This window comes from Chiloscyllium plagiosum, unplaced genomic scaffold (genome assembly GCF_037043375.1).
Source record: "Chiloscyllium plagiosum isolate Xiang-an unplaced genomic scaffold, Cpla_swu_hap1 HiC_scaffold_1, whole genome shotgun sequence".
Classification (NCBI taxonomy): Eukaryota; Metazoa; Chordata; class Chondrichthyes; order Orectolobiformes; family Hemiscylliidae; genus Chiloscyllium; species Chiloscyllium plagiosum.
The window spans coordinates 138,375,240-138,390,153 of record NW_028270139.1 but is presented as its reverse complement, the minus strand read 5'-3'; positions in this window follow the sequence as shown (position 1 = coordinate 138,390,153).

The following is a 14,914-nucleotide window of genomic DNA, read 5'->3' as shown; positions in this document are numbered from 1 at the left end:
AACTGCACGTAGTGTGTCAAAGTTTGCAATTGACACTAAGAATAGTGTTCGAGCAAAGTGTGCAGAGGACTGTGAAAGTTTGCAAAGGGAACATAGATGAGTGGGCAATGGTCTGGCAGATGGAGTACATTGTTAATAATTCTGATGTCATCCATTCCACTAGGAATAGCTGTAAAAAAGGCTATTATTTGAACTGCAAAAAATTGCAGCATGCTGCTGTGCAGAGGGATCTTGTGCATGAATCACAGAAGGTTGGTCTGCACGTACAACAAGTAATTAGGAAGGCAAATGAAATTTTGTCCTTCATTGCTCAAGGGATTGAGTTTAAAAGCAGGGATGTTATGTTGCCGCTGTATAGGATGCTGGTGAGGCCATACCTGGAATATAGCATACAGTTTTGGTCTCCTTACTTGAGAAAGGATATACTGGCACAAGAGTGGGTGAGGAGGAGGTTCACCAGGTTGATTCCGCAGTTGAGAGGGTTGACTTACGAGGAAAAACTGAGTAGACTGGGATTATATTCATTGGAATTTAGAAGAATGGGGGAGATCTTATAGAAGTATAAAAAATTATGAAGAGAGTAGATAAGATAGAAGAAGGGAGATTATTTCCTCTGGCGGGTGAAACTTGAACGGGGAGCATAGACTCAAAATAAAGGGGAGCAGATTTTGGACTGAGTTGAGGAGGAACTTCTCCACACAAACGGTTGTGAATCTGTGGAATTCTCTGCCCAGTGAAGTAGTTGAGGCGACCTCATTGAATGTTTTTAAAGCAAAGATAGATAATTTTTTAAACAGTTACAGGTAAGTGGAGCTGAGGCCACAAAAAGATCAGCCATGATCTTATTGAATGGTGGAGCAGGCTCGAAGGGCCAGATGGCCTACTCCATAGGAGTCTAATGATGACCATGAATTGTTGAAAAAACCCATCTGGTTCACTAATGTCCGTTAGGGAAGGAAACTGCCAATCTTACCAGGTCTGGCCTTCATTTGACTCTAGACCCACCACAATGTAGTTGACACTTAAGTGCCATCTGGCAATTAGGGCTGGGCAATAAATGCTGGCCTAGCCAGTGATGACCACATCCCATGAATGAATTTAAAAAATTACCAGCGGATATAGCATGATGTAATTGCTGGACAGAGAAATGACAGATGGAATTTAATCGATATAAATGCGAGGTGATGGATTTTGGAAAGTCTAATGCAGAAGGGAAATATATAATAAATGGCAGAGCCCTCAGAAGCGTTAATGTACTGAGGGATCCAGATGTACAGGTCCACAGTTCCCTGAAAGTGACAACACAAGTGGAGAAGGTGGTCATGAAGGCATGTAGCATGCAAGCGGTCAGGGCATAGAATGTAAAATTGGCAAGTCACGTTGCAGCAGTATAGAGCTTTAGTTAGGCCACATTTGGAATAACGTGTACAATTCCAGTCGCCACACTACCAGAAAGATGTGGAGAGGGTACAGAAATGGGTTACCAGGTCATCGCCTGATTTGGAGGGTATTAGCTTTGAGGACAAACTCAGTTTGTTTTCACTGAGGGGTGACCTGATAGAAGTTTACAAAATTATGAGATGCATGGATAGTCAGACAGTAGAAATGTTAATTACTCAGGGACGTAAGCTTAATGCAAAGGGGGAAAGATTAAAGGAGATATGAGAGGCAAGTTTTAACACAGAGGGTGGTAAGTGTCTGGAATGTACTGTCAGAAGAGGTGATGGAGGTGGATACAATAACAATGTTTAAGAGGCATCTTGACACATATACAAATAGGCAGGGAATAGAGGGATACAAACCGCACTGAGGTAAAAGGGTTTTAGTTTAGAAAGCCATCATGTGTCGCCACAGGCTTGAAAGGCTGAAGGGCCTGTTCATTGTTAGATGATCTATCTTGCTGTCCTCTAGTGGTCCCCAGCATCACAGAAGCTAGTCCTCAGTCAATTCAATTTACTCACTTGAAATCAAGAAAAGATGGGAGGCACTGGATTCTGCAAAGGCTATAGAGCCTGACAATATTCTGGAAACAGTGCTCAGCTCTTCCAGTACAGTTACAACAGTGGCATGTGAAAAATTGCCTAGGAATTCTCTGTACACAAAAGGCAGCACAAATTGGGGAGGGGATGGCCTCCTGGTAACAGCATTCAACTATTAATCCAGAGACCCAGGTAATGATCTGGGGAGGGGATGGCCTCCTGGTAACAGCATTCAACTATTAATCCAGAGACCCAGGTAATGATCTGGGGAGGGGATGGCCTCCTGGTAACAGCATTCAACTATTAATCCAGAGACCCAGGTAATGATCTGGGGAACTGGGTTTGAATTCTGCCAGGGCACATAGTGAAATTTTAATTCAATAAAGAATCTGGAATTAAGAGTCTAACAAAACCATTGTTGGTCAGGAGAATCCTGTCTGGTTCACCAATGCCCTGACGGAAGGAAATCTGCTGTCCTTGTCTGGCCTACATGTGACTCCTGACCCACAGCAATGTGGTTGACTATTAATTAACCTTGGGGCAATTGGAGATGGGCAACAAATGCTGTTCCAGCCAGTGATGCCCTCATTCAACACACCAATTACTGCTCCATCAGACTAGTCTCAAATATCAATGAAGTGATGAATCATATCATGAACTGTATAATCAGCACTTGCTTTGCAATAAGCTGCTCACAAGACTTAGCTTGTGTTCCATCAGGGCCACAAAGCTTACAGCCTTGATCAAAAATGGGCAAAAGAGCTGAATTCTGTGAGGTGTCAGCAACTGCTGTTGACATCAAGGGCATATTTAACAGAGAATGGCATCAAAAAACACTCACAAAACTAGTGTCAATAGGGAAAACTCTCTGCTGATTGGAGTCATGCCACATGGTCATGGTAGTTGTAGGTCAGTCATCTCAGCTCCAGGATATCTCTGCAGGAGTTCCCCAAAGTAGTGTCCTAGGCCCAACCATCTTCAGCTGCTTCATCAATGACAATAAGGTTAGGAGTAGTTCATGTTTTTGAACAAGATCTTGAATTAAATTGATGCGCAAACAAAGCAAGAAGGATGTGAGGAAAAAGACATTTTCAATGAATAGTGAGGGTATAGAATGGACTGCCTAGAAAAATGGTGGAGGCAGGCATTCAAGGAGGCATTGGCATGTGGGACCATTTGAAGACAAGATGGGCTGATTGGCCTCCTTTGTCATAACAATTCTGCGGCTCTGTGATGCAACACAATATCCAGGCTTTGGCTGACAAATGACAAGTAGCATTCACACCACACAAATGATAGGCAATGACAAGAACCCAAAAGAAGGCAATCTAACCACCCCCCTTGACATGCAATGGGATTACCATTGCTCAGTACCTCATTATTTGCAGGTTTCCCACTGACCAGAAAACAAACTGGACTCGCTATGTAAACACAATGGCTACACCAGGAAGTCAATGGCAAGGAATCACTTCCTGACTCCGCAAAGCCCAAGGCACAAGTCATGAGTGAGGCGGAATACTCCCCTGTTGCCTGGATGGGTACAGCTCCAACCACACTCAGGAAGCTTGACACCATTCAGGACAAAACAGACACTTGATTGGCACCACATCCAGAAGCATCCACTCTCTCCACCACCGGCACTCAGTAGCAGGGGTGTGTACTATCTACAAGATGCATTACAGAAATTCACCAAACACTCTCAGACAGCACCTTCCTAACCCATCTAGAAAGAGAGAGCAGTAGGTATATGTGAACACCATCACCATGAGGTTCCACTCCAAGCCACTCACCATCCTGACTTGGAAAATTATCGCCATTCCTTCGCTGTCGCCGGGTCACAATCCTGAATTCCCTCCCTCACAGCATTGTGGATGTACTGACACTAAATGGATTGCAGCAATTGGAGAAGTTATCTCACCACCACTTTCTCAAGGGCAGTTAAGGATGACCCCGCCAGCAATGCCCACATTCCATTAGTGAATTTTAAAAAGGCACAATGACTGAGACTAACAGTGGCCAGAGACGGAATTTCTGACCCCAATGGGATTTATAGCAAAAAGCTTCGATTCTCTACCTGAGACTTTGTGACATCATCAGACCAGGTAGACTAATACATTTTCCAATATTAACCCTTTCAGCACCGATACAGCATCTTTTTTTTATCCCCTTTGATCCTTGTAGCCAACATTTATACATGCAAGAAGATGCTCAATTTTACTTTTGCCAATACATTTACCCCCGTCTAATGCCTGACTTTAAACCTTCAGCTGGTCTGACAATTTATCACGATTTTCCCAAAATTCTTGCCCTTCGGACTAGATTGGTAGGTCTTTGGCTTGAGCACTGTTGACCTTGATTCTGATCATTTGTAAATCTCTCCTCTGCTGGGGGATTTTATACCTCATGGATGTCTCTCACAAAGAATGTTGTTCCTGCTAAATCCGATAATCAGTCCATTTTCTTCTCTAGAGAACCCTTATCTTCCAAGTTCACTTTGCAGAGGATCTCTTCCCCACCAACCCTGATATTTGTTCTAATACATCATCTGGGGATCCTCAATCTCATGAAGGTTCATCATGAAAGTGAGTGTTTGTTGAATTATTTTTTTTTTCAGAATTTTCAGACGAGGCAATTTGGTCTTGTTTATTCTATATCTTTAGACCATCTTGTTAACCATGTCCTGAATCTATAGTTTTGATTCTGGGTTCCTTTGTTGCTCATGTAGCTCATCTCTACTTTTGTCAAGGAGACCTTAACTGTCAATCTGCTGACTAAGCTGTGTTGGTCTATATAAACTCCTTCCATCAATATGTTCAGTAGATTAAGCATCTTCATTTGGTCTTTGTGGATATCGTCCTAATGACCTAGTCATTTTCACATCCCTCAGTCACTGTACTGGAGAATTGTCACCCACTCAGCATTATTTACTGCTACTGATAATTATTATTTAAATGACAAAGGACTAAACTAATTTTCTTGAGTTTGCATGAGCACATCATTCTGCATCAGATCTGCTGTAACAGTTTGCTCAGCTCTGAAAAGTTTCAGTTAAAGATTAATCAATGAGCTTGAGTAGACATACTGTTGGTTCTTGTTAGTAGTACAGTATTTGGTTTCTCCAGCAAAACTTGCTGTTTTTTCTTCTTCTGAAGGTTCTTTGGTAATAATGGGTATGGAGAACATTTCCATCATTCAGGTGAAGTCATATTCATCTTTCCTGTTGACATAATGAAACAATTCTCTTAAGGCAACAGATGTAATCTTAATAGATTCTTTCTTCTTTCTGGATTCAATAATAAATCTAGGAAGCTTAATGAAATTTTCTACCAGTTACTTTTTCCTGGTTTGTTTATTTCTGAACCAGTTGTCTTCTTGGTAAGGTGTTGTATAAATTAAGCGTTCTTGTATCCTAACTGGGCATTGCTTATGCTTGTGAGGCTTTCTTCCTCTACAAGGTAAAAACAATGACTGCAGATGCTGGAAACCAGATTCTGGATTAGTGGTGCTGGAAGAGCACAGCAGTTCAGGCAGCATCCAAGAAGCTTCAAAATCGACGTTTTGGGCAAAAGCCCTTCATCAGGAATAAAGGCAGTGAGCCTGAAGCGTGGAGAGATAAGCTAGAGGAGGGTGGGGGTGGGGAGAAAGCAGCATAGAGTACAATGGGTGAGTGGGGGAGGGGATGAAGGTGATAGGTCAGGAAGGAGAGGGTGGAGTGGATAGGTGGAAAAGGAGATAGGCAGGTAGGACAAGTCCGGACAAGTCATGGGGACAGTGCTGAGCTGGAAGTTTGGAACTAGGGTGAGGTGGGGGAAGGGGAAATGAGGAAACTGTTGAAGTCCACATTGATGCCCTGGGGTTGAAGTGTTCCGAGGCGGAAGATGAGGCGTTCTTCCTCCAGGCATCTGGTGGTGAGGGAGCAGCGGTGAAGGAGGCCCAGGACCTCCATGTCCTCGGCAGAGTGGGAGGGGGAGTTGAAATGTTGGGCCACGGTGTGGTTGATTGGTGCGGGTGTCTCGGAGATGTTCCCTAAAGCGCTCTGCTAGGAGGCGCCCAGACTCCCCAATGTAGAGGAGACCGCATCGGGAGCAATGGATACAATAAATGATATTAGTGGATGTGCAAGTAAAACTTTGATGGATGTGGAAGGCTCCTTTAGGGCCTTGGATAGAGGTGAGGGAGGAGGTGTGGTCACAGGTTTTAGAGTTCCTGCGGTGGCAGGGGAAAGTGCCAGGATGGGAGGGTGGGTTGTATTGGGGCGTGGACCTGACCAGGTAGTCACGGAGGGAACGGTCTTTGCGGAAGGCGGAAAGGGGTGGTGAGGGAAATATATTCCTGGTGGTGGGGTCTATTTGGAGGTGGCGGAAATGTTGGTGGATGATTTGGTTTATACGAAGGTTGGTAGGGTGGAAGGTGAGCACCAGGGGGGTTCTGTCCTTGTTACGGTTGGATGGGTGGAGTCTGAGGGCGGAGGTGCGGGATGTGGACGAGATGCGTTGGAAGGCATCTTTAACCATGTGGGAAGGGAAATTGCGGTCTCTAAAGAAGGAGGCCATCTGGTGTGTTCTGTGTTGGAACTGGACCTCCTGGGAGCAGATACGGCGGAGGCGGAAGAATTGGGAATACGGGATGGCATTTTTTCAAGAGGTAGGATGGGAAGAGGTGTAATCCAGGTAGCTGTGGGGGTCGGTGGGTTTGTAAAAAATGTCAGTGTCAAGTCGGTCGTCATTAATGGAAATGGAGAGGTCCAGGAAGGGGAGGGAGGTGTCAGAGATGGTCCAGGGTTTCTTCCTCTACAGCGTAGTCATCGACTCTTATTACCTGTTTTTTGGCCTATTCTTCATGTTTGTCTTAATACACGTGTACATAGAGTGTCTGTAAAGTGAATAGCTGCTATTTGTCTCCTGCGGTTGTCCTTCTACATTCAGGAATTGTGTTTCACGCTTTCTTGCTTTCATGGCTTTCTTCAAAATCAATTAGAGTCATGAAGTCATAGAATCATACAGCAAGTAAAAGACCTTTCAGACCGTTCAACTCATCCACGCCAACCAGACATTGCAATCTGACCTAGATCCATTTGCCAATACTTGGCCCGTATCCCTCTAAACCCTTCCTGTTCATGTACCCATCCAGATGCCTTTTAAATATTTTAATTGTTCCCACCTCCACCACTTACTCTGGCAGCTCATTCCATATATGCACCACTCTCTGCATGAAAACATTACCCCCGAGATTCTTTTTCAATCTTTCCCCTCTCACCTTAAATCTATGTCGTCTAGTTTTGGGCTCACCCGAGGGAAAAGATGTTAGCTATTCACCTTTCTATGCGCATCATGATTTTACAAACGTCTATAAGACCAACACTCAGCCTCAAATGCTCCATGGAAAAAAAAATGCCAAAGCTTATTCAGCCTGTGTCTCCAATGCAAACTATCCATTTCGAGCAACATCTTTGTAAATCGACTCTGCATTCTCTCAAGTTTTACAATGTCCTTCCTATAGAAGAGTGACCAGAATTGTACACTGTATTCTAAAAATGGCCTCATCAATGTCCTGCATAGCTGTAACATGACATCCCAACTCCTGTACTCAATGCACTGACCAATGAAGGCAAGCATAACAAACACCTTCTTCAGAATCCAGCCTCCCTGCGACTCCATTTTCAAGGACCTTTGCACCTGCATCCTTAGGTCTCTTTGTTTGGCAACAAACATGTGTCTACCATTAAGTGTATAAGTCTTGCTCTGATTTGTCTTACCAAATGCAATACCTCACAGTTATCTAAATTAAACTCCATCTGCTCCTCCTCAGCCCATTGGCCCATCTGATTCTTCCTTGGACTGTAACAAATCTGAAAAACTCTCATAATAACTCCAAAAACAATTTGTTGCTTATAAATTCTGATTTAAAAACTCCATAGTTACAGTTCACTACTAAATGTAGAGCTCATGAGTGAAATTATCTATAGATGCCCTGGATATTGAACTCTTCAGGTACATCTTATTCTTTCAAGAAATGTGTTTGTTCTTAGATTTAAGTGATTATGTAAGCACTTAGAACTTCTTCAAAAGCATCTGTGCTTTCTTATATATTTTAGTGATTTATAACATCATTCATGGTAGGTCCTATGAAATACAATAGTCAATTTACTTGTTCCGCTTGAGACTTAATATTTACTTTTGAAGGAATTCAGTATTTTAAGTTTTCTCTAAGATATATGATACTGTAGCCTGATTGGTTCATCGCTGACATTAAATCTTTGAGATGTTACTACTTTTCCTTCCATTGCTTCTTAATGTGCTTATTTATTCTTATTAATTTGAAGCTGTTTGCAGCATCTCCATGCTGTTTTTTTACCTTGTAATCTTGGAATATCTCAATACTGCTCAAAACCCCACTTTTTAAAACCACTGCATGTTTTTAAAATCTGCATTAAATGTTTTAAATGTTTTATTATGATCATGTTCTTGTGTTACTTCTTTTAAAGTTTTTAATTCTGCTAACAAATAACATTGTGATCCTGCAGTGCTTGCTGGGAGTTTTCCCAACTTCTTTCCCAGTGAAAATAATGGTTTCCCACTTTCCATTTGGCAAAATGGAGCTTTTCCTACCTTTTGCCCCCGAGGTGGAGTTTTCCCACTTTTTTTTTCTGAGTGTAATGGATGCCTATCTACTTCCTATGGCAAGATACACAAAACAGGACTTTTTCCAGAATCTTTTCAAACAAAATCTTTCTGCAACCGCAGCCTTAATAAATCTCCCTGCCAAATCCATGGTATAAATTATTTATTTCCCAACGTTATCAAAGTCTTAAAATTCTTCTAACTATCTTCTTCTGACAGTCTCTTTAAATTGTCCATTTGTCACTGTAAATCACCTCAGCGATGTTCCCAGTGCTGCAGCCCTGGTATGAATTCATGTAATGGCCCTTTACTTTGTTACTGTAGCCGTGCCTTGAGGTCTGTGTTCATGCTGGAGGTGACAGCTATTGCAAATGGTGAGTGCTCTTCTTTACCTTCTATCCTTTCCAGCCTGGTCAGAGGCAGCATCATTTTGATATTTGTTTCCCCTTGTCTGGAGGGATCTTTAACGTTGTGTTTGGATCTTTCCAATCAAACCTTGAATCGGGGATGCTCCTGCACCCCCTATGAGCTCTGTGATCACTCAGTGAGACTAGCCTTTTCATATTTTACTTGTCCACATGTATTTTTTTGTGCCCCTTTCCAGCTCTGAGATTTTTGCTTGGAGCAATGATTTTTTTATTACTGCTGTCTGTTTTGCTTCCCTATTTAAGAGCTTGCAGAAGGTGTCCGAATGAGCATCTTAAAGTGGTAATGTTCTTAACGACGTAAACTCATTTTCTATGGAATTTGTTTTCTCTTTGGCCAAATGGATCTTTTCTTTGAACTAGTTACCCTTAAGTGGTGCAAAAAGGAAACTCAGGAACCTTTTTGTTGGGACTAGGGGCAGCAGGGATATAACAATTGTGTAGAGAGTGACGCTATTTGTAACAGGAGGATAAGGTAAAGCACTCTTGGTTACACAGAGAGTCAAACAAATGGATGTAGTGCAAAACAAATCAGGTTTATACAAATGTGATTCTCCATATACGCTGCACTATCACCTGTGCCACCAATGAGCCCTCAAAGTTTTTTTTCTTTTCCCTTCCATTAGGCCTCAGTGCTCCCCTAGGTTCCACAGGCAGAGTGGAGGGGTCTGCTCGACAGTGCAGCCCATTGTCCTGGAGGTTTGGTCAGGCTGTTGGAAGGCCCTGACATGCTGAGGGTTTTGTTGCCAGAGGTCAGTCAACCTTGACCAGATCACAGTTTGTGCAGAAAACAGCTTGGCTTTTGCTTCCCTTGAGGCCGAAGCGATGCCTCCTGATGGACTAGGTAGGAACAGCCATTTCTCTGCTGAGATCATAAACATCCCTCTGACACCTGCAAGACAAAAGTGAGTGAAGGTGTCACAGCTAATGGTTAGAAGTGATGTGTAATGAATGAGATTAATGTAAGAATTGCTCTAGAATAAAAAGTGGCACTTCCTCGGTTGGCAGGACCATAAGACCAAAGGATATAGCAGCAGAATTAGGCCATTCAGCCTATCACTCTGTTTCACCATTTGATTGTGCCTGATATGTTTCTCAACCCCATTCTCCTGCCTTCTCCCATAACCTTTGACCCCTTACTAATCAAGAACCTATCTATCTCTGACTAAACTATACTAAATGAGTTGGCCTACAATGCCCTCTGCAGCAATGAGTTCCACAGATTCACCACCCTCTGGCTAAAGGAATTCCTCCTCATTTTAACTCTAAAGGGTCACCCCTTCATTCTGAGGTGGTGCCCTTAGGTCCTAGTCTCTCCTGCTATTGAAAACATCCTCTCCATGTCCACACTACCTAAGCTTCTTAGTAGTCTCTAAGTTTCAGTCAGATCCACATTCATCCTTCTAAATTCCATGGAGGAAAACAAAGAGCCCTGAAATGTTCCTCATATGACTAGTCCTTCACTTTCAGGATGATTCTTGTAAACCTTCTCTGGACGCCCTCCAATACTACTCATTCTTCCTTAGATACAGGGCCCAAAACTGTTCACAATATTCTAAATGCAGTCTGACCAGAGCCTTATACAGCCTCAACATTACATCTCTGCTCTTGTATTTTAGTCCTCTCAAAATGAATGCTAACACTGCATTTGCCTTCCAGTCAGCCAACTGAACCCGCATGTTAACCTTAAGAGAATCCCAAACTCAGACTTTTAAATCCCCTTGTGCTTCAGATTTCTGAAGTCTTGCCCCATCTCAAAAATAGTCTACGTTTCTTCCTACCAAAGTGCAGAGCTGCACATTTTCCTACATTATATTCCATTTGCTACTTCTTTGCCCACTCTCCAAGCCTGTCCAAGTCCTTCTGCAACCTCCCTGCTTCCGCAAAATGACCTGTCCCTCCACCTATCTTTGTGTCATCTACAGGGACATGGATCTCTGAGCATCCCTGCAGAAGTGGTCCCAGTCTTCCCTATGAATGACAGGATTCCCTGCTGTCAGACTTCCCTCCCCCAGCTAGGCCGTTTCTCCCCTATTGTGGGCTGTCTTCTCCCAGAATAAGAGAAAGCGATGGATTGAGTGCAGTGAAAGTTGGTGGTACAGCTGTTAGCAATGCAGGTTGACAAGTGGTGGTGGTGTGTTCTGAGGATGGAGGAGAACAGTGAGTGAGAGAGGAAGTCACATAAGGTCAGTAGAACATCAGCCTTGCTGGGAGATGGGGGCAAGTGGCAGAATTATAGTGAGTGTGAGATGGCAGAAGAGTGTGGCACTTACCTAGCACAACACATCCTTCTTGGGTACTGTTGGCTATCTCTCTGCACCATGGGAGGTGACCACACTGACTTGAGTGTGGCCCTGGACCAGATTGCCCAGGGTCTGGTTTCATGACCTTCTCTGTTGGCCCTCCAGGAAGAGGTTGACCCTGCTCTGCATCACCCCCTCCACTAAAACCCCCAAGCCAGAGAATCATCTCCCCCTTCTCTAGCATTTTCAGAATGACTGTCACTGGAGACAGCAGACCTATAATGCCAGTGCTCATTCAGGTGTATACCAGCCTTTTAAAAATGCTGCCTGGCTTGCTGTGTTCTTCTAGCCTCCTGCTGTCTACTTTGGACTCCAGCATTTGCAGCTTTTTTTTGTCTCTTTTGAAGATGGCACAGGTGGCAAGGACAGTGCTCTTTTTGGAGGTCATTCACTGAGTGGCTAGTTATTTTGGGAGTAGCATGTGGTAAAGTAAAGTTAGAATTGAGTAAGTGAGATGCCATGGGGTGGTGTTGATCATTAATGAGATGAGTTTGATAAGATATGGCAAGAAATCTTACCAGATCCCCCACTGGGAAATCCTCCAAAAAGATTCACACAATTAACTCTTAGCCAAAAGAGTGTAAGAGTCAGCCCATTATTCCCAATTTCACATTATTATTATTATTTAGTACATTTATTCTTTTACAATAAAAACCAAAGTCAAAATATTATTTCACTATCTTTGGAATACGAACAGTTTAATGTGATGATATATTATAAAACCAGCAGCTAAAATAAACTGAACAGGTTTCTCCGTGTGATCTCTGAGTGCCAAATATATTTCCAAATAAACCTCAGCAAGTGAATTCTGTCAGGCACAGAAAGCTGGGAATCAGTTACAGATGTCACCTGACACAAATTATGTGAAAAACTATCTAAACAATTTATAAATAAATCTTCAAAATGTTCCACAATGATCTGATCCAAACTAGAGCAGCAGGACTGTGACCTGGAATTCAATATGGTATTCAGAACCCTGGTCCAAATGAATATTCAAATGTTTTTGTGATCTGTTGTGTTCTTGCAATTCCAGAACCCAGGTTAAAACCCCAAACACAAGGGAATTATGATCCAATTCCCTTTGTTGAGTAATGAGTGAACAATAGAGTTAGAGAGTCGAGGAATCGGGAGAGAGAACAGTTAAATGCATGGCTACAGGGATGGTGCAGGAGGGACTGATTACGGTATTTGGATAACTGGGGTTCTTTCTGGGGAAGGTGGGACCTCTATAAACAGGATGGTCTACACCTGAACCTGAGGGGCACCAGTATCCTTGGGGGGAGGTTTGCTAGTGCTCTTGGAGGGGGGTTTAAACTAACTCTGCAAGGGCATGGGAACCTAGACTGTAGCTTTAGGGTGCAGGACCTGGAGTGCAGGGAGGTTAGGAACATGGCATCAATCTCAAAGGAGGGTGCCTGTAAACAGGAAAGTGGCTTGAAGTGTGTATACTTCAATGCAAGAAGTATACGAAATAAGGTAGGTGAACTTGCAGCGTGGGTTGGTACCTGAGACTTTGATGTTGTGGCTATTACGGAGACATGGGTAGAACAGGGACAGGATTGTCTGTTGCAGGTTCCAGGGTTTAAATGTTTTAGTAGGGTCAGAGGTGGGGGTAAAAGAGGGAGAGGTGTGGCATTGCTTGTCAAAGATAGTATTACAGCGGCGGAAAGGACGATGGATGAAGACTCGCCATCTGAGGTAGTTTGGGCTGAGGTTAGGAATAGGAAAGGTGAGGTCACCCTGTTAGGAGTTTTTTACAGGCCTCCTAATAGTCCTGGAGACGTAGAAGAAAGGATTGGGAGGATGATTCAGGAGAAGAGTGAAAGTAATAGGGTGGTTGTTATGGGGGACTTTAACTTTCCTGATATTGATTGGGAAAGCTATAGCTCTAGTTCGTTAGATGGGTCGGTGTTTGTCCAATGTGTGCAGGAGGGTTTCCTGACACAATATGTAGATAGGCCAACAAGAGGTGAGGCCATACTGGATTTGGTTCTGGGTAACGAATCAGGCCAGATGTTAGAATTAGAGGTAGGTGAGTACTTTGGGGACAGTGACCACAATTCGGTGACTTTTACTCTAGTGATAGAGAGGGATAAGTGTGCACTGCAGGGCAAGAGTTATAGCTGGGGGCAGGGAAATTATGATGCGGTGAGGCATGACTTAGGATGCGTGGCTTGGAAAAGTAGGCTTCAAGGCAAGGGCGTAATTGATATGTGGAGCTTGTTCAAGGAGCAACTATTGAGTGTCCTTGATAAGTATGTACCTGTCAGGCAGGGAGGAAAGGGTCGTGTGAGGGAGCCGTGGTTTAATAACGAATTGGAATCCCTTGTTAAATGGAAGAGGGCGGCCTATGTAAAGATGAGGCGTGAAGGTTCAATTGGGGCGATTGAGAGTTATAAGGTAGCCAGGAAGGACCTGAAGAGAGAGCTAAGAGCAGCAAGGAGGGTACATGAAATGTCCTTAGTTGGTAGGATTAGGGAAAACCCTAAGGCTTTCTATAGGTATGTCAGGAATAAAAGAATGACTAGGATAGGAATAGGTCCAGTCAAGGATAGTAGTGGGAAGTTGCTTGTGGAGGCTGAAGAGATTGGGGAGACACTGAATGAATACTTTTCATCAGTATTCACTCAGGAACAGGACATTGTTGCCGATGTGAATACTGAGTCACAATCAAGTAGAATGAATGGCTTTGAGGTATGTAGGGAATAGGTGTTGGATATCCTGGAAAGGGTGAAAATAGATAAGTTCCCTAGGCTTGATGGCATTTATCGTAGGATTCTCTGGGAAGCAAGGGAGGAGATTGCAGAGCCATTGGTCTTGATTTTTATGTCCTCGTTGTCTACAGGAGTAGTGCCAGTAGACTAGAGGCTAGCAAATATGGTTCCCTTGTTCAAGAAGGGGAGTAGGGATAACCCTAGTAACTATAGGCCGGTGAGTCTCACTTCTGTTGTGGGCAAAGTCTTAGAGAGAATTGTAAGGGATAGGATTTATGAACATCTGGATAGGAATAATGTGATCAAGGATAGTCAGCATAGTTTTGTGAAGGGCAGGTCGTGCCTCATAAACCTTATTGAATTCTTTGAGAAGGTGACTAAGGAGGTAGACGAGGGTAAAACGGTAGATGTGGTGTACATGGATTTTAGTAAGGCATTTGATAAGGTTCCCCATGGTAGACTACTGCAAAAAATACGGAGGTATGGCATTGAGGGTGAGTTGGAGGTTTGGATTAGGAATTGGCTAGCTGGAAGAAGACAGAGGGTAGTAGTTGATGGTAAAGGTTCATCTTGGAGTGCAGTTACTAGCGATGTTCCGCAAGGATCTGTTTTGGGACCATTGCTGTTTGTCATTTTTATAAATGACCTGGAGGAGGGGCTAGAAGATTGGGTGAGCAAATTTGCGGATGATATGGAGTTGTTGACAGTGAGGAAGGATGTGTCAGGTTACAGCGGGATATAGATAAGTTGCAGAGCTGGGCAGAAAGGTGGCAAATGGAGTTCAATGTAGCTAAGTGTGAGGTGATTCACTTTGGTAAGAGTAACAAAAAGACAGGGTACTGGGCTAATGGTCGGATACTTGGTAGTGTGGAT